Source organism: Parambassis ranga, chromosome 8 (genome assembly GCF_900634625.1).
Source record: "Parambassis ranga chromosome 8, fParRan2.1, whole genome shotgun sequence".
Classification (NCBI taxonomy): Eukaryota; Metazoa; Chordata; class Actinopteri; family Ambassidae; genus Parambassis; species Parambassis ranga.
The window spans coordinates 2135597-2161929 of NC_041029.1; the positions used below are offsets into that span (position 1 = coordinate 2135597).

Sequence of the window (26333 nt, forward strand, 5' to 3'; positions counted from 1 at the left end):
GGAAGCGAAATGCACCTTTCAAAATAAGAGCAGGTGGCACCATGCACAGCCACCCCAGAAGAAACTACACACAATATGTATCGTTACTTGTGTTTGTTTGTATGTATGCACTAACGATACAAATTGTTTAAATTGTTTACGGTAGTTATCAAACAAACACACAAAAGTACAAGTAGTTTCTTCTGGGGTGGCTGTGCATGGTGCCATTTGTATTATTGTCGGTATCGACAGGACGGCTGTTTTTATTCAACGCAGATATCTATATCTTGCAACATTTGACGGCCACACAGCATAGGAGTGGTCTCGGATTGTGACGAATCTGCGGAGGCCAACACCAAGCACATCTGGTTGCCTGGAATGTAAACAAATATCACCAGTCAACATGATCACCAGTTAAACTGGAACACCGGGCGAGTTACGTCAGTTATGTGAATGGATTGTGGATGCATGGACTCATGTTTCTGCAGTGACTGTTGCCCGAGCTTTTGTGAAAGCCGGCATAATTTACAATAATAATAATAATTTCCGAACAGCCAGCCGGCAACGTGTGTGGCTGTGACTCTGACAGCGACGAGAGGGAAGCTGGCAGGTTTGAACTCGCGCAGTTGTTTCCTGTTTATTGTTGTAATAAATGTTCTGTACAGTCGGCCACTGGTAAGGATGAATTAGGAATCACTGTGGTGCATCTGATTAAAATGCGGGACAACGTATATCCGAAGATGGTCTTTATTTATTAATAAAGTGTAAAGATAAAGTTGGAATCACAACAGGCATTCAGCAGCAGCCACTCTTCTGCCCATAGAAACACACACGCTGTTTCTCTGTCACTGCCACCGTCGAGAGAGCGGCTGCACCGGCTCCTCACTGATATCCAGCCGGTTTTTACTGAATCGCTGCTGATAGAGATGTGAGCGGCTTGCGGAGGATGTTTCCTGGGTTTTCGCTTCTGCAGCGCAACGTAACTCTCTGTCTTAAAGCTGAGATGCGAGGGTCCGATCGCAGGAGAGTTGCTCAGGGAAGTTTACGTAAAGAGACCGGGTGGTTTTTCCACGTATCACCCTCGCTGCTGATCTGTGACTCCATGCGCGCCCATCTCACCGCTGGAGTAAAAAACCAGGCGAAGCAGACGAATTCGGAGCTTGCCGTTATCCCGGGAGGGTTAACAAAGAACTTCAACCGCTGGATATCGGAGTAAACAGGGCGTTTAAAGCTAAGCTGCGAGCGGTGTGGGAGCGATGGATGGCAGACGGCGAGCACAGTTTTACCAAGAATGGGAGGCAGCGCCGGGCGAGCACATCTACTGTGTTCCAATGTGCCTGCGATACTTCAGACTGTCCGGTGATGAGCTGTGAAGATGCGACATTAAAAGTAACAATAGCAAAGATATACAGACATTGTTAACGAGCCTATTATGCCCGGGTATGTAGGAGTATATAGAATGGTAATAACAGTCACCATCTGGTATGTGTGAACGGCTGTCTGGAGTTATTGGTGACAAATCGCGCCTGACTTGCCTTTCTTTCTTTCTTTTATTGCTCATCATGCAAAACCGGTATGGTCTTATCTAAATCTGCTGAATCAGCGCTGTTTATACACCTACCTATATACCTGGAGAGGCTCTTGCGCTTCTCCACTTTCATCACGCCCACAATAAATTCCGACCAATCACAGCATGGTTGCCGCACAGCCTTGAAAGACAAAGTTCGGCCCGGACCCTGTGCACAGGAGTGCGGATCAGCGGGCGGTCAGAGACAAAAAATGACGTCATTTTGTGGGCGTAACGTCTGCAGGGGGGGGAAATGTCTTTGTCTCGCGGAGTATGGATCCAGCTTTACGCCACCATACGTGAGTGGATTGTGGACGCATGGACTCATGTTTCTGCACTGACTGTTGTTCGAGCTTTTGTGAAAGCCGGCATAATTTCAGAACAGCCAGCCGGCAACGACAGTGACTCTGACAGCGATGAGAGGGAAGCTGGTATGCAAGCACTCGCATATATTCTGACGCTGAAGATGAGGACTTTGATGGGTTTGCGGGAGAGGATTGATTAAAATGTGAGTGTATTGTACATAGCTGTAATAAAGTTCGACTTAACTCTATGTTTTTGTCCCGTTACCTTTTTATTTACGTACTGGTATGTTTTAGCGTAGCATGCGTCTTAGCGTCTCAGTGACTGTTGTCCGAGCTGTTGTGAAAGCCGGCATAATTTCAGAGCAATAATGAATTAGGAATCACTGTGGTGCAATTTATATCCAAAGATGGTCTTTATTTGTTAATAAAGTGTAAAGATAAAGTTGGAATCACAACAGGCATTCAGCAGCAGCCACTGCTCTGCCCATAGAAACACACACGCTGTTTCTCTGTCGCTGCCACCGTTGAGAGAGAGGCTGCACCGGCTCCTCGCTGATATCCAGCCGGTTTTTACTGAATTTACGTACTGGTATGTTTTAGCGTAACCTGCGCCTTGTAGTACGGTGCGCCTTGTGTATGCGCTGAGGACAGAAATAGACCGTGTAACTGACACTGCGCCTTATAATGCGGTGCGCCTTATGGTCGCGAAAATACGGTATATATATATATATATATATATATATATATATATATATATATATATATATATATATATATATATATATATATATATATTAGCTTCACTAGGGGGCACCAAGGTTATTTAGGGAAGCACTGGACACAGGTAGACCAGAACAAATGGGCAAATGGTTTTCTACCAGCACAGGAGAGACAGCAGGGACAAGTTTTTCTGGTTGTCTGCCTGAACATGGACAAAATAAACATTTCCTATCAAAATGATTTTAAGAATGGACATTGAGTTTTTTTCCTGCCTGCGTAAACCAAATACCCACGGTGCACAGAAGTGATTGTTTGATTAAGTTGATAGTTTTCTTTTGTTAAAGTTTCAAATATTTGTGATAAATGGTCACTACAAAGTATTTGTGATTCTGATCTAACTGCTGCGCTGTTGCTTTAAGTAAACCGGAAGGAACCTTTCCTCATAACCACCCCTGTTTCCACTCGGACACTAACAGTTTGGAACAAAGAACAACTCATCAACAACGCAACAACTGGATATGGAATTCACACATTGATATACCCCATGGGCGTTCCTGCCTGCCGGCCCACAGGGGCATCTACTATCCCCCTGCAGACCCTGGTTCACACAGCGAATAGACTATTAGTGTTTACTGCCAAATAAGGCAAAACTCCAATTCCTTAAATCTCATAGGTTGTGAGGCTGATCTAGGGATGACCATAACATGGGTACTCAGGAGAAAAACACATTCCTTTAGAATCTGGCTTTTATCAGGTCAGAGGTGCTGCTGTCCTTACTCTGAATTTATGACCATCTCGTACCAACCGGAGCTCTCTCCAGAGAGCAGAAAAACAACCGATCTCATCTGCCACAGCCTGAACTGCAGAAAACAAAGTTATATGACACACTATGAAATCACTTCTTAATACATTCAATATCCTCAAATTACTTTGATTTTCTATAAAACTTCCTAACACATAAACACTTATGAAAATTACATTATTAAGCGATAAACACATATAAACATAAATACTTAACGTTAGGGACACACTCCTATATATTTGACCACACACTGCATGTTAACACCGTGCAGAATAAATTCTTTCACCCTACAATTCCCTCTTTTGAGCTCTTATAAGAGCTCACAACAAATCTTCCTCGTCGTCGTCGTCACCTGGCACAGGCACCTCTGCTGCGAGCAGAGGCATCTGGTATGAAGGAGAATAACCACTTGAATCCTTCTTGTCAATTGCCGACACAATTAACTTGTTACATAAACAGTGCACACAAGGAATACAACAACAACCACATATAGTCAAAATACCCAAGAATGCTGCAAAAGAAATGATTAGTGACATACCATACTACCGCCTTCCAGGGTCCCAGCACCCTAATCAACCAGCCGTCCAGGGGGTTATCTATCCCTGAGTGCTCATGCAACGTACTGGAAAGAGTTCTCAAACCTTCTAATGCTTTAGTGACCTTACCGTCGGGAGCAGTGTTTTTGGGAATGAAAGTACAACACATTTCAATTTCACACAAGCAATTTCCCATTTTGTGGGACTAATAAAGGTTTCTTAATCTTAATCTTTCCCCAAACATAGCACATACACCTCTTTTCTCTGCCAATAACATATCCAAAGCCATCCGGTTCTCTACTGAAATCAAATCCCCATGCATCGTCTGGATATAATGGGGCAGGTTCAGTGTACAGGTGGGGCCTGACATATTTTGCTCCCTCACCTGTTTTACCATCCATCTGAGCCAAATATTATCATCCTCATATCCAGTAGATAACGCTAATACATCAAACGGCGTGAGCTTAGTGTAATCACGGACTACAATGTCGGGTTTGGGGTCCCAACATTGGCCAGGCACTCCGGAAGGTTTAACATAAGGGTTGTCATCCAGGCCAATAATTGATAGCATAATGGGATTCTGCACGCAGCTCCAATCTCTTAGTATATGGAAATACCCACTTAACAAGATCCGCCCACCTGAGGTGGTTTTAGCTTTTTTAGGTGCCCAATTTGTGTGCTGCCACCCCAATCTACAAACATAGATGCCATACTGTCTCTGCGACGCATTATGTCCCCCGCAGTTGATTACTGCACACAAATCAAAGATAAAAGAGAACTCTGAACCCTTATAGTAGTCTAACTCTATACCTTTCCCGTTTCTCACACATGCATCTTCTGCTGTCCCTGGTGCTCTCCTCACCCTGCGTGTGCTGGGCCCTGGATTTGACTTACCATTGGATCCTGGAAAACTGACAAAATAATTATGTTCACACAAAAATAAAGTCAAAGATACAATAACTACTGACATGAAAACACAAGCTCATGTGAAGTATATAAGGTTATTTACGCACTGACATGTACTCGATTATATATGCTTACATATATATATATATATATATATATATATATATATATATATATATATATATATATGCTTACTAAACGTTTTGATTGAATTTGATTGGTTGTTTCTTGACTGTTTACTGTAGTATAGTATAAAGTATAGTTCACGTGAGGAGCAATATTGTCGTTATTATATCAAACGGTCATTCTGCCTGTTGTCATTTTGTTGTAGGAGGAGCAGAGGGAAACAGAAGAAACCTGACAATTGATAACGGAGGAGAAGAGGCTGGAGAGGGAGGGAGGGAGAGAGAGAGCAGAGAAAGAGCGGACAGACCTCAGCTCATTGAGAGGATGGTGGACAGCAGTGATTTTTATGTTCTGTGTTATTTAAATGGTTACTTATTAAATTGTATATTAAATTGTTCTTGTCTCTGTGTTCTTAAAATCTTCTAACCTTGTTACATTATGTGTTTCATTACCTATTTATAATTTAAGTAAACTTTTGAACAACTTCTCAGTGACCACAGTAAATCATTTATTGTTCTGTTATGTACAATATTTACAAAGACACAGTTTGAACATTTCTAACTATTTACCAGTGGGCATTATGAAAATGTACAGTTTATTATTTATAAAAGATCAGCAGAAAATACTATTCACAAAGAACATATATATAAATGTTTGGCTGAGCAGGAGTCCTTGGTGCTGCTGGGCTGGATGATGCCACGGTGAAGAGCTTGGAGTCCTCTGGCTGTGAGTGGGACATCATCTGGGGGAGGGGGGTGTCTGTCTCCTCTGTCCACCACATCGTCCATCAGGGTTTGCAGAGCTGATGATCGGCGGCTGCCATGTTACTAAAGATGTTTTTTAAAAATAAAAATAATAACTTCAACAGAGCGGTTTCCAAAGCAGCTTAAAATATGAAAAGCTATAAAATATGTATCCTCACCCTCCAAAGGTGATGATGGTCAGTACACCTCCTCCAGGACAGACAGCTGGTCCTGCAGGGAGCCCCACTCTCCTCCACCCAGCAGTAATTCTCTGGTGTAGTGACAGACCTGATGCTTAATGACACATTAAAGCAGTGCTTTCAGGGTTATTTGCAGGGTTCTTACACATGTAGCTATTTAATTTAAAGTATTAAAATTACAAACAGACCCTGTATCAAGTCTTACAATTGAATAAAATATAAATTACATTTAATCATATTTGTCTATCTACTGGTTATATGGCTAGCGTTTGCTCAGTAACTGGTATATTAATTATGATCAATAATATGGTTAAACAGCAGCTTACCGTCACCTCCCCACTGCGCTCTCCCAGCCTGAAGAAAATGAGCCGTCACCAGTTTTGCTGCCGCTGGAGCCGCCTCTCCCCTTCCTCCAACAACAAATACATATATTAAAATATTCCAAATTTCTAAATCCACACTGTTGTCCCGCTTGTTGTGTAGTCCGTGTTGTGTCGCTGTCGCTGCTTTTGTTTTTCCCGGGGCAAAATTTATGACGTCGCGCCACAATCAGGAAGTGCTTTGAAGGCCAGACCGTCCCATTTACCAACGGTTGGGGATCCTCCGGAGGATCCTCAGGAGGACGCGGCCTCCTGAGACGGCGTAGGCTGCGTTCTCCGAAGGATGCAGACCCTGAATTGAGACACAGCTAGAAGGTGCTAAGTAAACATAAATATAGACCAGTGGAGGGAATGACAGTGATGCCTGACATGATTATCTAGCTCTTCTTCTGGTAACACCATGCAGAATAAATTGTTTCACCCTTCAATTCCCTCTTTTGAGCTCACAACAAATAAGAGCTTTAAGAGCTCACAACAAATCTTCCTCCTCGTCATCATCACCTGGCACGGGCACCTCTGCTACCAGCAGAGGTATCTGATATGGAGAATAACCACCTGAATCCAGCTTTTAAATTGCTGACACAAGTAACCTGTAACCTAAACAGTGCACACAGGGAATACAACAAAAACCACATGTAGTCAAAATACCCAAGAATGCTGCAAAAGAAGTGATTAGTGACATACCATACATATAAAATCAAAACAACAACAATTACAGACAATAAATATGTAAATATTTATTTATAATAATTAAATAACTAAATGTATTTATTATATATGTATTTATTTATAAATATTTAAATATGTATTTTTGAGATTATGGACAGAACTACTTTTAAAATTAAAAAATATATATTTGTAGTAACATTATTTTAAAATGGTATAACCTATGAACACAGGTCTCACTTTTTAGACCATGTAAAGGAACAAGTTATTTACTATATAATTTTTTATAAAAATTAGGATTTATCTGATTTTTTTTTCATCATATGTCAACTCCATACAACATATCCAAAATAATTTTATTTCAATTTGAATAATTAAGTCAAACTTTAAAAGCTTCAAATATCAAGTACTAGCTTACTTAATCATAAAAAAGTGATTAAAATACATATTGTACCATTCTGTCATTATTTTACATGGTTTTGGAAAATGACTTTTAAAAAGAACTTTGTTATATATATTCATTTTTATTATGAATCATATTTAATCTTCCGATTTATGCAGATAAGAGACCAGTGCATGCAGTCCAAGTAATATTTTAATAAACAAATTCATAAATTGTACCAAAATGTAATGCATTTAAAAAAAAAAAAGAATAAACCTACACTTGACAGTGCGACAACTGATGGAGTTGACAAGAGTAGGCAAAGCCTGTTAACAAGGCCATTAAACAACACATGAATACACATGACTTTGGAGGTACTCTATACTTGGAATATTGCCAAACTGGAATATTGCTGAACTGAACTGTTTGAGGAAATGATATGATTTACATGACATAACAGACATACGTTTACTTTGAAATTTCATGATCATAAACAATTACTTTTTTGCCTTCTTTTTGCCTTTAAATAGATTATCGTGATTAGCAGAATAATAATACACAAGAACAAAAGTGCAGAACTGTATAAGTTTGAAATTTTAACTTCACAATCATATCAGCAATGCTCCTTGTGACAGCCATGGCTCTTTGTGAATCATGTAGGTCATGTAGGTGTGAATCATGACTAAGATACTTTTATAAAAGTTTAACACCTCTCTGCATGTAGCCTAAATATGAAGAATAAAGATCCTTCAACAGTTATCACCAAAGCATAATTATATTAATCATACTGTAATACATATCATTATATAAACTTATATAATTACATTATGGGGACAACAGTGGAGCAGTGGTATAGGAGGGTTGTCTAGTAACTGGAAGGTTGGTGGTTCAATCCCAATCCCAAGACACTTCACCCTAGCCTGTGGCGCGCCTTGCTAGTCATTGTATGAGCCGTAAAGAATTTCCCTCTGGGATTAATACATTATCTAAAATAAATAAAATAAAATTAAATATATTTTGGAATTTGAGAAAAACGAGATTTATTTCCGCTGGTGATATGATGACAGTTCAGTCATTCTGCTTAAATTGCATGTCTTAGAGTAATTACTGATCCTAACTTTGGTATCGATACTATCGATATTTAGATCGATTTGCCCACCCCTACCCTCCACTCCACGCATCAACCTGGTATTGCAGTACTTCCAGGAATGGTGCACCCCCTCATTTTGCTGTAGAAAAATACACGGAGAAGTTTTACCGTAGTAGTTTGACATGCGTGGATGCTGCTCTTCTTGAAACAGGGAGATGTGGCTTCAGGATGAGCTCTGGGGCGTGTGCAAACATATAAATACTTAATAAATAAAATAGAAATTAGGAAATGAACAATAAGCAACCTTTTAGGGAACAAAATGTGTACATTACTGTACAAAGAAGTATGATAAACATGACAGACCTGCAAGAAATCTTCCCTGTTATGGAACTGTATTGTGTATGAAGCGTAGTTCACACTCCGCACCAGCAGGTGGCAGCAGCAGAAAAGCCAGATGGCTAAGCAAGATTTAGACAAAAAAAGGAAGTGATTGTACTGTGAGGAGAAAACAATTTGCTGTTATATTCCTTCCTCTGAATGTCACATGTATATCAGATAGTCTTCTGTCTTGATATTGTCATACAGCTTTGTTTCACCTGGATTTGCTGGCAGATTTCTTTAGTCTTTTTTTTGTAAGGATAGAAAGACTTGTAGGGGTAATCTGAATGTTAAAGTATGATGGAAAGTGCAGGGTGTGTGCTCCAAATAAACAGTTAATCTTGACTGGCATTTGTGCCAAAACCTAGTTACTCTATAATGACAGTCTATGAAGATGCAGCCTGAGCTGTGTGTGTGTGGTTTTGATGGTTTGTAGATTGTCAGGTACCATTGTTCAGGGGGGCATCTGTGTGAAAGGCTCCCCTGTTTGTGACGTGCCCAACTCATACTTACCTGGCAGGGGAGATACCATGATCAAGAAGGTGGTTCACCCAGGGCGAGGCTCAGCCATTGCACTCTAGGTTGTGCTGACCCCTGCGAATTCCCCAAATGTGGGAATCTCGACTGCATAATTTCTGGTAGTGGGGGACTGCGTTCGCGCTCTCCCCTCATAACGTGTTTAATGAAAATGAACAAGCAGCTCTCTGTGTGCGTGTGTGTTTACCTGGTGCTCTCTCGCAGCACCTTCCAGTGGTTTGTTTAGCATGAAATTTGCACTCCTAGTGGTTTGTTGAGCTTGAAATTTGCACTCCTATTCTTTTCTCTAGGCCTCATGTGTGGATTAAAGATTTGCTGACTGCATTATAATTTAGTTTTTCACTTTGATTTGTGTTGGGCCCTTTAGTCAAGTTGTAGAAGGGCAGTTTCTAGCTGAAAGCTAAAATCGGAGTCGCTGTTCGTCTTCGGAACCATCAGTGAGAGAGACGGCGCCGTGCATGGCTCGCTTTCCTCTGGCCCCAGCGTGGCATCGCTTCTCGGCCTTTTGGCTAAGATCAAGTGTAGTATCTGTTCTTATCAGTTTAATATCTGATACGTCCCCTACCCGGGGACCATATATTAAATTGCTTTTTGGACAAGGGAGATGGAATAGGGGCTTGCTCCGTCCACTCCACGCATCAACCTGGTATTGCAGTACTTCCAGGAATGGTGCACCCCCTCCTTTTGCTGTAGAAAAATACACGGAGAAGATTTACCGTAGTAGTTTGACATGCGTGGATGCTGCTCTCCTTGAAACACGAAGCACCCAACTCTCATCTTCAGTGACCAGGAAAAATGAGCTTCTTTGTGAAAGGGAGATGTGGCTTCAGGATGAGCTCTGGGGCGTGTGCAAACATATAAATACTTAATAAATAAAATAGAAATTAGGAAATGAACAATAAGCAACCTTTTAGGGAACAAAATGTGTACATTACTGTACAAAGAAGTATGATAAACATGACAGACCTGCAAGAAATCTTCCCTGTTATGGAACTGTATTGTGTATGAAGCGTAGTTCACACTCCGCACCAGCAGGTGGCAGCAGCAGAAAAGCCAGATGGCTAAGCAAGATTTAGACAAAAAAAGGAAGTGATTGTACTGAGAGGAGAAAACAATTTGCTGTTATATTCCTTCCTCTGAATGTCACATGTATATCAGATAGTCTTCTGTCTTGATATTGTCATACAGCTTTGTTTCACCTGGATTTGCTGGCAGATTTCTTTAGTCTTTTTTTTGTAAGGATAGAAAGACTTGTAGGGGTAATCTGAATGTTAACGTATGATGGAAAGTGCAGGGTGTGTGCTCCAAATAAACAGTTAATCTTGACTGGCATTTGTGCCAAAACCTAGTTACTCTATAATGACAGTCTATGAAGATGCAGCCTGAGCTGTGTGTGTGTGGTTTTGATGGTTTGTAGATTGTCAGGTACCATTGTTCAGGGGGGCATCTGTGTGAAAGGCTCCCCTGTTTGTGACGTGCCCAACTCATACTTACCTGGCAGGGGAGATACCATGATCAAGAAGGTGGTTCACCCAGGGCGAGGCTCAGCCATTGCACTCTAGGTTGTGCTGACCCCTGCGAATTCCCCAAATGTGGGAATCTCGACTGCATAATTTCTGGTAGTGGGGGACTGCGTTCGCGCTCTCCCCTCATAACGTGTTTAATGAAAATGAACAAGCAGCTCTCTGTGTGCGTGTGTGTTTACCTGGTGCTCTCTCGCAGCACCTTCCAGTGGTTTGTTTAGCATGAAATTTGCACTCCTAGTGGTTTGTTCAGCTTGAAATTTGCACTCCTATTCTTTTCTCTAGGCCTCATGTGTGGATTAAAGATTTGCTGACTGCATTATAATTTAGTTTTTCACTTTGATTTGTGTTGGGCCCTTTAGTCAAGTTGTAGAAGGGCAGTTTCTAGCTGAAAGCTAAAATCGGAGTCGCTGTTCGTCTTCGGAACCATCAGTGAGAGAGACGGCGCCGTGCATGGCTCGCTTTCCTCTGGCCCCAGCGTGGCATCGCTTCTCGGCCTTTTGGCTAAGATCAAGTGTAGTATCTGTTCTTATCAGTTTAATATCTGATACGTCCCCTACCCGGGGACCATATATTAAATTGCTTTTTGGACAAGGGAGATGGAATAGAGGCTTGCTCCGTCCACTCCACGCATCAACCTGGTATTGCAGTACTTCCAGGAATGGTGCACCCCCTCCTTTTGCTGTAGAAAAATACACGGAGAAGATTTACCGTAGTAGTTTGACATGCGTGGATGCTGCTCTCCTTGAAACACGAAGCACCCAACTCTCATCTTCAGTGACCAGGAAAAATGAGCTTCTGTGTGAAAGGGAGATGTGGCTTCAGGATGAGCTCTGGGGCGTGTGCAAACATATAAATACTTAATAAATAAAATAGAAATTAGGAAATGAACAATAAGCAACCTTTTAGGGAACAAAATGTGTACATTACTGTACAAAGAAGTATGATAAACATGACAGACCTGCAAGAAATCTTCCCTGTTATGGAACTGTATTGTGTATGAAGCGTAGTTCACACTCCGCACCAGCAGGTGGCAGCAGCAGAAAAGCCAGATGGCTAAGCAAGATTTAGACAAAAAAAGGAAGTGATTGTACTGAGAGGAGAAAACAATTTGCTGTTATATTCCTTCCTCTGAATGTCACATGTATATCAGATAGTCTTCTGTCTTGATATTGTCATACAGCTTTGTTTCACCTGGATTTGCTGGCAGATTTCTTTAGTCTTTTTTTTGTAAGGATAGAAAGACTTGTAGGGGTAATCTGAATGTTAAAGTATGATGGAAAGTGCAGGGTGTGTGCTCCAAATAAACAGTTAATCTTGACTGGCATTTGTGCCAAAACCTAGTTACTCTATAATGACAGTCTATGAAGATGCAGCCTGAGCTGTGTGTGTGTGGTTTTGATGGTTTGTAGATTGTCAGGTACCATTGTTCAGGGGGGCATCTGTGTGAAAGGCTCCCCTGTTTGTGACGTGCCCAACTCATACTTACCTGGCAGGGGAGATACCATGATCAAGAAGGTGGTTCACCCAGGGCGAGGCTCAGCCATTGCACTCTAGGTTGTGCTGACCCCTGCGAATTCCCCAAATGTGGGAATCTCGACTGCATAATTTCTGGTAGTGGGGGACTGCGTTCGCGCTCTCCCCTCATAACGTGTTTAATGAAAATGAACAAGCAGCTCTCTGTGTGCGTGTGTGTTTACCTGGTGCTCTCTCGCAGCACCTTCCAGTGGTTTGTTTAGCATGAAATTTGCACTCCTAGTGGTTTGTTCAGCATGAAATTTGCACTCCTATTCTTTTCTCTAGGCCTCATGTGTGGATTAAAGATTTGCTGACTGCATTATAATTTAGTTTTTCACTTTGATTTGTGTTGGGCCCTTTAGTCAAGTTGTAGAAGGGCCGTCGTAGTGTATCGTCCACCTGCTGCTGCTTATTCAGAGTTCCTGCTGGAGTTTTCAGACTTCTTATCAAGTTTAGTGCTTAGCACAGATAAAGTCATTATAGTGGGTGACTTTAACATTCATATGGACGTCGACTCCGACAGTCTGAAGATTGCCTTCAACTCACTCTTGGATTCAGTTGGGTTCTCTCAGTTAGTAAATGAACCCACACACTGTCACAGTCACACCCTCGACCTGGTTCTCACCTACGGCCTGGAAGCTGAGAACCTGCTAGTGTGGTCTCAAAATCCTGTTCTTTCAGATCACTCATTAATAACTTTTGACTTCTCTCTTTCAGACCTACCAGCACCTGAGGAAAAGGTCTACTACAGCAGATGTCTGTCTGAAGACGCCGTAAAGCAGTTTAGGACAGCAATCCTACCAGTACTCCCCACAGTCCCAAGTACTGACGGGGGTACCAACTTAAATGTTACTCCTGCAGAGCTGGACCGCTTTGTCAACAACACTGCAGACACACTACACTCAGTCTTAAACAGGATTGCTCCACTGAAGAAGAAGAAAACTACAAACCAGAAGAGGCTAGCTCCGTGGTACAACTCAAATATCCGATCACTGAAACGGATTACACGTAGGATGGAGAGGATGTGGCAGTCCTCTAAATCAGATGACTCCCGGAGGATCTGGAGAGACAGTCTGCTGACGTATAAGAAGGCCCTTCGTAAAGCCAGGACAGCCTACTATTCATCACTAATAGAAGAAAACAAGAACAACCCGCGCTTTCTCTTTAACGCCGTGGCCAGGCTGACAAAGAGCCACAGCTCTGTGGAGCCTCGCATTCCTGCAGCTCTTAGTAGTGAAGACTTCATGAGCTTCTTCACTGATAAAATCACCACTATTAGAGGACAAATCAACCACAATCTCTCTGTGACCGCTGAGGATACACCGCCACTTCTGGAAATGGATCCTGATCTAACTCTGGACTGCTTCGCGCCCATCGGCCTCCCTGAGCTGACCACCAGCATCAGCAAGTCTAAACCTACTACCTGTCTTCTGGATCCGATCCCTTCACAGCTCCTCAAGGATGCTATTCCTCTGATCGGAGACTCTATATTAGGACAGATCAACTTGTCTCTGGAAACAGGATATGTACCACAGGCTTTTAAAACTGCTGTGATCATTCCGATACTTAAAAAACCTTCACTGGACCCGGACGTCCTAGGAAACTACAGACCGATCTCCAACCTCACCTTTATCTCCAAACTACTCGAAAGAGCTGTTGTAAGTCAGCTAAACGACCACCTGTGTAGTAACAGTCTGTTTGATGCTTTCCAGTCTGGTTTCAGAGCCCATCACAGCACAGAAACAGCACTGCTTAAAGTCACCAATGACCTCCTCATGGCATCGGACCGGGGTCTCGTCTCTGTACTCGTTCTACTGGATCTCAGTGCTGCCTTCGACACCGTAGACCATCGCATCCTGCTACACAGATTGGAACACGAGATCAGGATTACAGGAACAGCACTGCGCTGGTTTAAATCATATTTATCTGACAGATTTCATTTTGTTCACACTAACGATGTGTCTTCCACAGGTACAAGGGTTAACCACGGTGTTCCACAGGGTTCTGTGCTCGGACCGATCCTGTTCACCCTCTACATGCTCCCTCTAGGATACATCATCCAGAAGCACGGCATAAACTTTCATTGTTATGCTGATGATACCCAGCTGTATTTATCCATGAAGCCTGAAGAAACGGAGCCGCTAGTCAGACTACAGGCGTGTCTAAAGGACATAAAGGACTGGATGTCCTCCAACTTTTTACTATTAAACTCGGACAAGACTGAGGTCATTGTTTTTGGACCGAAACATCTCAGAACTAGTTTATCAGATAATACTCTCTCCCTGGATGGAATTACTCTGGCCTCCAGTACGACTGTGAGGAACCTTGGAGTTATCTTTGATCAAGACATGTCGTTTGTCTCTCATATTAAGCAGGTCTCCAGGACCGCTTTCTTTCACCTGCGTAATATTACTAAGATCAGGAGCATCCTCTCTCAGAGTGATGCTGAAAAGCTCATCCATGCTTTTGTCACTTCAAGACTGGACTACTGCAACTCTTTATTGTCAGGATGTCCACATTACTCCATCAACAGTCTGCAGCTGATCCAGAACGCAGCAGCTAGAGTTCTGACAGGAAGCAGCCAAAGGGATCATATCTCTCCTGTCCTAGCGTCTCTTCACTGGCTCCCAGTGGACTCAAGAATACACTTCAAGATCCTTCTTCTAACCTACAAGGCTCTTCATGGACTTGCTCCGTTGTATCTGCAGGACCTGATTGTACCATATGTTCCTAATAGGACACTCAGATCTCTGAGTGCAGGTTTACTAGTAGTTCCTAGGATTCATAGAAGTAGAATGGGAGGACGAGCTTTCAGCTATCAGGCACCGCTATTATGGAACCAGTTACCAATCTGGGTCCGAGAGGCAGACACTGCCTCCACCTTTAAGACTAGACTTAAAACTTTTCTGTTTAGTAAGGCGTACAGTTAGCCTTAGACCTAGTGTGTACCACAGCTATGCTGCTCTAGGCCTACGTTGTCGGGGGGCACAAACATGATCCACTGAGCAGTTTCCCTCTCACCCTCTAACCTCTCCTTTTCTCTCCTTAGTCTGGCTCACACTGGTCTCAAGACCTGGATGATGACCTGCAGTCCGGCCCGTGAAGTCTCTCTTGCTCTACGTTGTCGGGGGGCACAAACACGATCCTCTGAACACCCTCTGACCTCTCCTCCACTCTCCTTAGTCTGGATCATACTGGGTAATATCGTCTCATAATCTGTGTTAACTGTCTTCCTTGTAGTTCTGTGCCTCGCTCTCGCTCTCTCTCTTTGCAGGTCTCAAGACCTGCATACTGACCTGCAGTCTCTCCTGTGCTCATCGACTTCACTAGCCCCTGCTGCTCATCTTTACTATCAAATTACTATTCCTACTTATGGACCGACGATATATATAGATATCTATTACAATATAATCACTGTTTCATCTTGCTGTCATGTTTGCTCTGTACTGTATCATGTTTGTATCATGTTTGCTCCTCTCTCCCTCTCTCTCTTTCTCCTTCATCCTCTCTCTCTCTCTCTCTCTCTCTCTCTCCCTCATCCTCTCTGACTAGCAGCAGGACTGGTTCCCCCTTAAGTTGACGGGTCCTGCTCAAGGTTTCTTCCTCTTAAAGGGAGTTTTTCCTTGCCACAGTGCTCTTAGGGGGGTTCCTGTGAAGCGCTTTGAGACAATGTCTGATTGTAATATGCGCTATATAAATAAAACTGAATTGAATTGAATTGAATAGAAGGGCAGTTTCTAGCTGAAAGCTAAAATCGGAGTCGCTGTTCGTCTTCGGAACCATCAGTGAGAGAGACGGCGCCGTGCATGGCTCGCTTTCCTCTGGCCCCAGCGTGGCATCGCTTCTCGGCCTTTTGGCTAAGATCAAGTGTAGTATCTGTTCTTATCAGTTTAATATCTGATACGTCCCCTACCCGGGGACCATATATTAAATTGCTTTTTCGACAAGGGAGATGGAATAGGGGCTTGCTCCGTCCACTCCACGCATCAACCTGGTATTGCAGTACTTCCAGGAATGGTGCACCCCCTCCTTTTGCTGTAGAAAAATACACGGAGAAGATTTACCGTAGTAGTTTGACATGCGTGGATGCTGCTCTCCTTGAAACACGAAGCACCCAACTCTCATCTTCAGTGACCAGGAAAAATGAGCTTCTGTGTGAAAGGGAGATGTGGCTTCAGGATGAGCTCTGGGGCGTGTGCAAACATATAAATACTTAATAAATAAAATAGAAATTAGGAAATGAACAATAAGCAACCTTTTAGGGAACAAAATGTGTACATTACTGTACAAAGAAGTATGATAAACATGACAGACCTGCAAGAAATCTTCCCTGTTATGGAACTGTATTGTGTATGAAGCGTAGTTCACACTCCGCACCAGCAGGTGGCAGCAGCAGAAAAGCCAGATGGCTAAGCAAGATTTAGACAAAAAAAGGAAGTGATTGTACTGTGAGGAGAAAACAATTTGCTGTTATATTCCTTCCTCTGAATGTCACATGTATATCAGATAGTCTTCTGTCTTGATATTGTCATACAGCTTTGTTTCACCTGGATTTGCTGGCAGATTTCTTTAGTCTTTTTTTTGTAAGGATAGAAAGACTTGTAGGGGTAATCTGAATGTTAAAGTATGATGGAAAGTGCAGGGTGTGTGCTCCAAATAAACAGTTAATCTTGACTGGCATTTGTGCCAAAACCTAGTTACTCTATAATGACAGTCTATGAAGATGCAGCCTGAGCTGTGTGTGTGTGGTTTTGATGGTTTGTAGATTGTCAGGTACCATTGTTCAGGGGGGCATCTGTGTGAAAGGCTCCCCTGTTTGTGACGTGCCCAACTCATACTTACCTGGCAGGGGAGATACCATGATCAAGAAGGTGGTTCACCCAGGGCGAGGCTCAGCCATTGCACTCTAGGTTGTGCTGACCCCTGCGAATTCCCCAAATGTGGGAATCTCGACTGCATAATTTCTGGTAGTGGGGGACTGCGTTCGCGCTCTCCCCTCATAACGTGTTTAATGAAAATGAACAAGCAGCTCTCTGTGTGCGTGTGTGTTTACCTGGTGCTCTCTCGCAGCACCTTCCAGTGGTTTGTTTAGCATGAAATTTGCACTCCTATTCTTTTCTCTAGGCCTCATGTGTGGATTAAAGATTTGCTGACTGCATTATAATTTAGTTTTTCACTTTGATTTGTGTTGGGCCCTTTAGTCAAGTTGTAGAAGGGCAGTTTCTAGCTGAAAGCTAAAATCGGAGTCGCTGTTCGTCTTCGGAACCATCAGTGAGAGAGACGGCGCCGTGCATGGCTCGCTTTCCTCTGGCCCCAGCGTGGCATCGCTTCTCGGCCTTTTGGCTAAGATCAAGTGTAGTATCTGTTCTTATCAGTTTAATATCTGATACGTCCCCTACCCGGGGACCATATATTAAATTGCTTTTTGGACAAGGGAGATGGAATAGGGGCTTGCTCCGTCCACTCCGCGCATCAACCTGGTATTGCAGTACTTCCAGGAATGGTGCACCCCCTCCTTTTGCTGTATAAAAATACACGGAGAAGATTTACCGTAGTAGTTTGACATGTGTGGATGCTGCTCTCCTTGAAACACGAAGCACCCAACTCTCATCTTCAGTGACCAGGAAAAATGAGCTTCTGTGTGAAAGGGAGATGTGGCTTCAGGATGAGCTCTGGGGCGTGTGCAAACATATAAATACTTAATAAATAAAATAGAAATTAGGAAATGAACAATAAGCAACCTTTTAGGGAACAAAATGTGTACATTACTGTACAAAGAAGTATGATAAACATGACAGACCTGCAAGAAATCTTCCCTGTTATGGAACTGTATTGTGTATGAAGCGTAGTTCACACTCCGCACCAGCGGGTGGCAGCAGCAGAAAAGCCAGATGGCTAAGCAAGATTTAGACAAAAAAAGGAAGTGATTGTACTGTGAGGAGAAAACAATTTGCTGTTATATTCCTTCCTCTGAATGTCACATGTATATCAGATAGTCTTCTGTCTTGATATTGTCATACAGCTTTGTTTCACCTGGATTTGCTGGCAGATTTCTTTAGTCTTTTTTTGTAAGGATAGAAAGACTTGTAGGGGTTATCTGAATGTTAAAGTATGATGGAAAGTGCAGGGTGTGTGCTCCAAATAAACAGTTAATCTTGACTGGCATTTGTGCCAAAACCTAGTTACTCTATAATGACAGTCTATGAAGATGCAGCCTGAGCTGTGTGTGTGTGGTTTTGATGGTTTGTAGATTGTCAGGTACCATTGTTCAGGGGGGCATCTGTGTGAAAGGCTCCCCTGTTTGTGACGTGCCCAACTCATACTTACCTGGCAGGGGAGATACCATGATCAAGAAGGTGGTTCACCCAGGGCGAGGCTCAGCCATTGCACTCTAGGTTGTGCTGACCCCTGCGAATTCCCCAAATGTGGGAATCTCGACTGCATAATTTCTGGTAGTGGGGGACTGCGTTCGCGCTCTCCCCTCATAACGTGTTTAATGAAAATGAACAAGCAGCTCTCTGTGTGCGTGTGTGTTTACCTGGTGCTCTCTCGCAGCACCTTCCAGTGGTTTGTTTAGCATGAAATTTGCACTCCTAGTGGTTTGTTCAGCATGAAATTTGCACTCCTATTCTTTTCTCTAGGCCTCATGTGTGGATTAAAGATTTGCTGACTGCATTATAATTTAGTTTTTCACTTTGATTTGTGTTGGGCCCTTTAATCAAGTTGTAGAAGGGCAGTTTCTAGCTGAAAGCTAAAATTGGAGTCGCTGTTCGTCTTCGGAACCATCAGCGAGAGAGACGGCGCCGTGCATGGCTCGCTTTCCTCTGGCCCCAGCGTGGCATCGCTTCTCGGCCTTTTGGCTAAGATCAAGTGTAGTATCTGTTCTTATCAGTTTAATATCCGATACGTCCCCTACCCGGGGACCATATATTAAATTGCTTTTTGGACAAGGGAGATGGAATTGGGGCTTGCTCCGTCCACTCCACGCATCAACCTGGTATTGCAGTACTTCCAGGAATGGTGCACCCCCTCCTTTTGCTGTAGAAAAATACACGGAGAAGATTTACCGTAGTAGTTTGACATGCGTGGATGCTGCTCTCCTTGAAACACGAAGCACCCAACTCTCATCTTCAGTGACCAGGAAAAATGAGCTTCTTTGTGAAAGGGAGATGTGGCTTCAGGATGAGCTCTGGGGCGTGTGCAAACATATAAATACTTAATAAATAAAATAGAAATTAGGAAATGAACAATAAGCAACCTTTTAGGGAACAAAATGTGTACATTACTGTACAAAGAAGTATGATAAACATGACAGACCTGCAAGAAATCTTCCCTGTTATGGAACTGTATTGTGTATGAAGCGTAGTTCACACTCCGCACCAGCAGGTGGCAGCAGCAGAAAAGCCAGATGGCTAAGCAAGATTTAGACAAAAAAAGGAAGTGATTGTACTGAGAGGAGAAAACAATTTGCTGTTATATTCCTTCCTCTGAATGTCACATGTATATCAGATAGTCTTCTGTCTTGATATTGTCATACAGCTTTGTTTCACCTGGATTTGCTGGCAGATTTCTTTAGTCTTTTTTTTGTAAGGATAGAAAGACTTGTAGGGGTAATCTGAATGTTAACGTATGATGGAAAGTGCAGGGTGTGTGCTCCAAATAAACAGTTAATCTTGACTGGCATTTGTGCCAAAACCTAGTTACTCTATAATGACAGTCTATGAAGATGCAGCCTGAGCTGTGTGTGTGTGGTTTTGATGGTTTGTAGATTGTCAGGTACCATTGTTCAGGGGGGCATCTGTGTGAAAGGCTCCCCTGTTTGTGACGTGCCCAACTCATACTTACCTGGCAGGGGAGATACCATGATCAAGAAGGTGGTTCACCCAGGGCGAGGCTCAGCCATTGCACTCTAGGTTGTGCTGACCCCTGCGAATTCCCCAAATGTGGCAATCTCGACTGCATAATTTCTGGTAGTGGTGGACTGCGTTCGCGCTCTCCCCTCATAACGTGTTTAATGAAAATGAACAAGCAGCTCTCTGTGTGCGTGTGTGTTTACCTGGTGCTCTCTCGCAGCACCTTCCAGTGGTTTGTTTAGCATGAAATTTGCACTCCTAGTGGTTTGTTCAGCTTGAAATTTGCACTCCTATTCTTTTCTCTAGGCCTCATGTGTGGATTAAAGATTTGCTGACTGCATTATAATTTAGTTTTTCACTTTGATTTGTGTTGGGCCCTTTAGTCAAGTTGTAGAAGGGCAGTTTCTAGCTGAAAGCTAAAATCGGAGTCGCTGTTCGTCTTCGGAACCATCAGTGAGAGAGACGGCGCCGTGCATGGCTCGCTTTCCTCTGGCCCCAGCGTGGCATCGCTTCTCGGCCTTTTGGCTAAGATCAAGTGTAGTATCTGTTCTTATCAGTTTAATATCTGATACGTCCCCTACCCGGGGACCATATATTAAATTGCTTTTTGGACAAGGGAGATGGAATAGAGGCTTGCTCCGTCCACTCCACGCATCAACCTGGTATTGCAGTACTTCCAGGAATGGTGCACCCCCTCCTTTTGCTGTAGAAAAATACACGGAGAAGATTTACCGTAGTAGTTTGACATGCGTGGATGCTGCTCTCCTTGAAACACGAAGCACCCAACTCTCATCTTCAGTGACCAGGAAAAATGAGCTTCTGTGTGAAAGGGAGATGTGGCTTCAGGATGAGCTCTGGGGCGTGTGCAAACATATAAATACTTAATAAATAAAATAGAAATTAGGAAATGAACAATAAGCAACCTTTTAGGGAACAAAATGTGTACATTACTGTACAAAGAAGTATGATAAACATGACAGACCTGCAAGAAATCTTCCCTGTTATGGAACTGTATTGTGTATGAAGCGTAGTTCACACTCCGCACCAGCAGGTGGCAGCAGCAGAAAAGCCAGATGGCTAAGCAAGATTTAGACAAAAAAAGGAAGTGATTGTACTGAGAGGAGAAAACAATTTGCTGTTATATTCCTTCCTCTGAATGTCACATGTATATCAGATAGTCTTCTGTCTTGATATTGTCATACAGCTTTGTTTCACCTGGATTTGCTGGCAGATTTCTTTAGTCTTTTTTTTGTAAGGATAGAAAGACTTGTAGGGGTAATCTGAATGTTAAAGTATGATGGAAAGTGCAGGGTGTGTGCTCCAAATAAACAGTTAATCTTGACTGGCATTTGTGCCAAAACCTAGTTACTCTATAATGACAGTCTATGAAGATGCAGCCTGAGCTGTGTGTGTGTGGTTTTGATGGTTTGTAGATTGTCAGGTACCATTGTTCAGGGGGGCATCTGTGTGAAAGGCTCCCCTGTTTGTGACGTGCCCAACTCATACTTACCTGGCAGGGGAGATACCATGATCAAGAAGGTGGTTCACCCAGGGCGAGGCTCAGCCATTGCACTCTAGGTTGTGCTGACCCCTGCGAATTCCCCAAATGTGGGAATCTCGACTGCATAATTTCTGGTAGTGGGGGACTGCGTTCGCGCTCTCCCCTCATAACGTGTTTAATGAAAATGAACAAGCAGCTCTCTGTGTGCGTGTGTGTTTACCTGGTGCTCTCTCGCAGCACCTTCCAGTGGTTTGTTTAGCATGAAATTTGCACTCCTAGTGGTTTGTTCAGCATGAAATTTGCACTCCTATTCTTTTCTCTAGGCCTCATGTGTGGATTAAAGATTTGCTGACTGCATTATAATTTAGTTTTTCACTTTGATTTGTGTTGGGCCCTTTAGTCAAGTTGTAGAAGGGCCGTCGTAGTGTATCGTCCACCTGCTGCTGCTTATTCAGAGTTCCTGCTGGAGTTTTCAGACTTCTTATCAAGTTTAGTGCTTAGCACAGATAAAGTCATTATAGTGGGTGACTTTAACATTCATATGGACGTCGACTCCGACAGTCTGAAGATTGCCTTCAACTCACTCTTGGATTCAGTTGGGTTCTCTCAGTTAGTAAATGAACCCACACACTGTCACAGTCACACCCTCGACCTGGTTCTCACCTACGGCCTGGAAGCTGAGAACCTGCTAGTGTGGTCTCAAAATCCTGTTCTTTCAGATCACTCATTAATAACTTTTGACTTCTCTCTTTCAGACCTACCAGCACCTGAGGAAAAGGTCTACTACAGCAGATGTCTGTCTGAAGACGCCGTAAAGCAGTTTAGGACAGCAATCCTACCAGTACTCCCCACAGTCCCAAGTACTGACGGGGGTACCAACTTAAATGTTACTCCTGCAGAGCTGGACCGCTTTGTCAACAACACTGCAGACACACTACACTCAGTCTTAAACAGGATTGCTCCACTGAAGAAGAAGAAAACTACAAACCAGAAGAGGCTAGCTCCGTGGTACAACTCAAATATCCGATCACTGAAACGGATTACACGTAGGATGGAGAGGATGTGGCAGTCCTCTAAATCAGATGACTCCCGGAGGATCTGGAGAGACAGTCTGCTGACGTATAAGAAGGCCCTTCGTAAAGCCAGGACAGCCTACTATTCATCACTAATAGAAGAAAACAAGAACAACCCGCGCTTTCTCTTTAACGCCGTGGCCAGGCTGACAAAGAGCCACAGCTCTGTGGAGCCTCGCATTCCTGCAGCTCTTAGTAGTGAAGACTTCATGAGCTTCTTCACTGATAAAATCACCACTATTAGAGGACAAATCAACCACAATCTCTCTGTGACCGCTGAGGATACACCGCCACTTCTGGAAATGGATCCTGATCTAACTCTGGACTGCTTCGCGCCCATCGGCCTCCCTGAGCTGACCACCAGCATCAGCAAGTCTAAACCTACTACCTGTCTTCTGGATCCGATCCCTTCACAGCTCCTCAAGGATGCTATTCCTCTGATCGGAGACTCTATATTAGGACAGATCAACTTGTCTCTGGAAACAGGATATGTACCACAGGCTTTTAAAACTGCTGTGATCATTCCGATACTTAAAAAACCTTCACTGGACCCGGACGTCCTAGGAAACTACAGACCGATCTCCAACCTCACCTTTATCTCCAAACTACTCGAAAGAGCTGTTGTAAGTCAGCTAAACGACCACCTGTGTAGTAACAGTCTGTTTGATGCTTTCCAGTCTGGTTTCAGAGCCCATCACAGCACAGAAACAGCACTGCTTAAAGTCACCAATGACCTCCTCATGGCATCGGACCGGGGTCTCGTCTCTGTACTCGTTCTACTGGATCTCAGTGCTGCCTTCGACACCGTAGACCATCGCATCCTGCTACACAGATTGGAACACGAGATCAGGATTACAGGAACAGCACTGCGCTGGTTTAAATCATATTTATCTGACAGATTTCATTTTGTTCACACTAACGATGTGTCTTCCACAGGTACAAGGGTTAACCACGGTGTTCCACAGGGTTCTGTGCTCGGACCGATCCTGTTCACCCTCTACATGCTCCCTCTAGGATACATCATCCAGAAGCACGGCATAAACTTTCATTGTTATGCTGATGATACCCAGCTGTATTTATCCATGAAGCCTGAAGAAACGGAGCCGCTAGTCAGACTACAGGCGTGTCTAAAGGACATAAAGGACTGGATGTCCTCCAACTTTTTACTATTAAACTCGGACAAGACTGAGGTCATTGTTTTTGGACCGAAACATCTCAGAACTAGTTTATCAGATAATACTCTCTCCCTGGATGGAATTACTCTGGCCTCCAGTACGACTGTGAGGAACCTTGGAGTTATCTTTGATCAAGACATGTCGTTTGTCTCTCATATTAAGCAGGTCTCCAGGACCGCTTTCTTTCACCTGCGTAATATTACTAAGATCAGGAGCATCCTCTCTCAGAGTGATGCTGAAAAGCTCATCCATGCTTTTGTCACTTCAAGACTGGACTACTGCAACTCTTTATTGTCAGGATGTCCACATTACTCCATCAACAGTCTGCAGCTGATCCAGAACGCAGCAGCTAGAGTTCTGACAGGAAGCAGCCAAAGGGATCATATCTCTCCTGTCCTAGCGTCTCTTCACTGGCTCCCAGTGGACTCAAGAATACACTTCAAGATCCTTCTTCTAACCTACAAGGCTCTTCATGGACTTGCTCCGTTGTATCTGCAGGACCTGATTGTACCATATGTTCCTAATAGGACACTCAGATCTCTGAGTGCAGGTTTACTAGTAGTTCCTAGGATTCATAGAAGTAGAATGGGAGGACGAGCTTTCAGCTATCAGGCACCGCTATTATGGAACCAGTTACCAATCTGGGTCCGAGAGGCAGACACTGCCTCCACCTTTAAGACTAGACTTAAAACTTTTCTGTTTAGTAAGGCGTACAGTTAGCCTTAGACCTAGTGTGTACCACAGCTATGCTGCTCTAGGCCTACGTTGTCGGGGGGCACAAACATGATCCACTGAGCAGTTTCCCTCTCACCCTCTAACCTCTCCTTTTCTCTCCTTAGTCTGGCTCACACTGGTCTCAAGACCTGGATGATGACCTGCAGTCCGGCCCGTGAAGTCTCTCTTGCTCTACGTTGTCGGGGGGCACAAACACGATCCTCTGAACACCCTCTGACCTCTCCTCCACTCTCCTTAGTCTGGATCATACTGGGTAATATCGTCTCATAATCTGTGTTAACTGTCTTCCTTGTAGTTCTGTGCCTCGCTCTCGCTCTCTCTCTTTGCAGGTCTCAAGACCTGCATACTGACCTGCAGTCTCTCCTGTGCTCATCGACTTCACTAGCCCCTGCTGCTCATCTTTACTATCAAATTACTATTCCTACTTATGGACCGACGATATATATAGATATCTATTACAATATAATCACTGTTTCATCTTGCTGTCATGTTTGCTCTGTACTGTATCATGTTTGTATCATGTTTGCTCCTCTCTCCCTCTCTCTCTTTCTCCTTCATCCTCTCTCTCTCTCTCTCTCTCTCTCTCTCCCTCATCCTCTCTGACTAGCAGCAGGACTGGTTCCCCCTTAAGTTGACGGGTCCTGCTCAAGGTTTCTTCCTCTTAAAGGGAGTTTTTCCTTGCCACAGTGCTCTTAGGGGGGTTCCTGTGAAGCGCTTTGAGACAATGTCTGATTGTAATATGCGCTATATAAATAAAACTGAATTGAATTGAATTGAATAGAAGGGCAGTTTCTAGCTGAAAGCTAAAATCGGAGTCGCTGTTCGTCTTCGGAACCATCAGTGAGAGAGACGGCGCCGTGCATGGCTCGCTTTCCTCTGGCCCCAGCGTGGCATCGCTTCTCGGCCTTTTGGCTAAGATCAAGTGTAGTATCTGTTCTTATCAGTTTAATATCTGATACGTCCCCTACCCGGGGACCATATATTAAATTGCTTTTTCGACAAGGGAGATGGAATAGGGGCTTGCTCCGTCCACTCCACGCATCAACCTGGTATTGCAGTACTTCCAGGAATGGTGCACCCCCTCCTTTTGCTGTAGAAAAATACACGGAGAAGATTTACCGTAGTAGTTTGACATGCGTGGATGCTGCTCTCCTTGAAACACGAAGCACCCAACTCTCATCTTCAGTGACCAGGAAAAATGAGCTTCTGTGTGAAAGGGAGATGTGGCTTCAGGATGAGCTCTGGGGCGTGTGCAAACATATAAATACTTAATAAATAAAATAGAAATTAGGAAATGAACAATAAGCAACCTTTTAGGGAACAAAATGTGTACATTACTGTACAAAGAAGTATGATAAACATGACAGACCTGCAAGAAATCTTCCCTGTTATGGAACTGTATTGTGTATGAAGCGTAGTTCACACTCCGCACCAGCAGGTGGCAGCAGCAGAAAAGCCAGATGGCTAAGCAAGATTTAGACAAAAAAAGGAAGTGATTGTACTGTGAGGAGAAAACAATTTGCTGTTATATTCCTTCCTCTGAATGTCACATGTATATCAGATAGTCTTCTGTCTTGATATTGTCATACAGCTTTGTTTCACCTGGATTTGCTGGCAGATTTCTTTAGTCTTTTTTTT

General features: G+C 43.4%; 14 non-coding genes across 14 annotated transcripts; all 14 read left to right on the forward strand.

The window, feature by feature from the left end:
* Positions 1–9285: 9285 nt before the first annotated feature.
* On the forward strand, positions 9286–9450 carry LOC114440636 (U1 spliceosomal RNA). The gene has a single exon (XR_003671173.1). It is a non-coding gene; the product is annotated as a U1 spliceosomal RNA (small nuclear RNA).
* Positions 9451–9806: 356 nt separating this feature from the next.
* LOC114440632 (U2 spliceosomal RNA) lies at positions 9807–9997 on the forward strand. The gene has a single exon (XR_003671170.1). It is a non-coding gene; the product is annotated as a U2 spliceosomal RNA (small nuclear RNA).
* Positions 9998–10803: 806 nt separating this feature from the next.
* On the forward strand, positions 10804–10968 carry LOC114440647 (U1 spliceosomal RNA). Its single transcript, XR_003671184.1, has one exon. It is a non-coding gene; the product is annotated as a U1 spliceosomal RNA (small nuclear RNA).
* A 356-nt stretch (positions 10969–11324) lies between these two features.
* LOC114440640 (U2 spliceosomal RNA) lies at positions 11325–11515 on the forward strand. Its single transcript, XR_003671177.1, has one exon. It is a non-coding gene; the product is annotated as a U2 spliceosomal RNA (small nuclear RNA).
* Positions 11516–12321: 806 nt separating this feature from the next.
* On the forward strand, positions 12322–12486 carry LOC114440659 (U1 spliceosomal RNA). Its single transcript, XR_003671195.1, has one exon. It is a non-coding gene; the product is annotated as a U1 spliceosomal RNA (small nuclear RNA).
* A 3709-nt stretch (positions 12487–16195) lies between these two features.
* LOC114440637 (U2 spliceosomal RNA) lies at positions 16196–16386 on the forward strand. The gene has a single exon (XR_003671174.1). It is a non-coding gene; the product is annotated as a U2 spliceosomal RNA (small nuclear RNA).
* Positions 16387–17192: 806 nt separating this feature from the next.
* LOC114440666 (U1 spliceosomal RNA) lies at positions 17193–17357 on the forward strand. Its single transcript, XR_003671201.1, has one exon. It is a non-coding gene; the product is annotated as a U1 spliceosomal RNA (small nuclear RNA).
* Positions 17358–17681: 324 nt separating this feature from the next.
* On the forward strand, positions 17682–17872 carry LOC114440633 (U2 spliceosomal RNA). Its single transcript, XR_003671171.1, has one exon. It is a non-coding gene; the product is annotated as a U2 spliceosomal RNA (small nuclear RNA).
* An 805-nt stretch (positions 17873–18677) lies between these two features.
* LOC114440625 (U1 spliceosomal RNA) lies at positions 18678–18842 on the forward strand. The gene has a single exon (XR_003671163.1). It is a non-coding gene; the product is annotated as a U1 spliceosomal RNA (small nuclear RNA).
* A 356-nt stretch (positions 18843–19198) lies between these two features.
* LOC114440642 (U2 spliceosomal RNA) lies at positions 19199–19389 on the forward strand. Its single transcript, XR_003671179.1, has one exon. It is a non-coding gene; the product is annotated as a U2 spliceosomal RNA (small nuclear RNA).
* Positions 19390–20195: 806 nt separating this feature from the next.
* LOC114440631 (U1 spliceosomal RNA) lies at positions 20196–20360 on the forward strand. The gene has a single exon (XR_003671169.1). It is a non-coding gene; the product is annotated as a U1 spliceosomal RNA (small nuclear RNA).
* Positions 20361–20716: 356 nt separating this feature from the next.
* LOC114440641 (U2 spliceosomal RNA) lies at positions 20717–20907 on the forward strand. The gene has a single exon (XR_003671178.1). It is a non-coding gene; the product is annotated as a U2 spliceosomal RNA (small nuclear RNA).
* Positions 20908–21713: 806 nt separating this feature from the next.
* Positions 21714–21878, forward strand: LOC114440626 (U1 spliceosomal RNA). Its single transcript, XR_003671164.1, has one exon. It is a non-coding gene; the product is annotated as a U1 spliceosomal RNA (small nuclear RNA).
* A 3709-nt stretch (positions 21879–25587) lies between these two features.
* LOC114440638 (U2 spliceosomal RNA) lies at positions 25588–25778 on the forward strand. The gene has a single exon (XR_003671175.1). It is a non-coding gene; the product is annotated as a U2 spliceosomal RNA (small nuclear RNA).
* Positions 25779–26333: the final 555 nt, after the last annotated feature.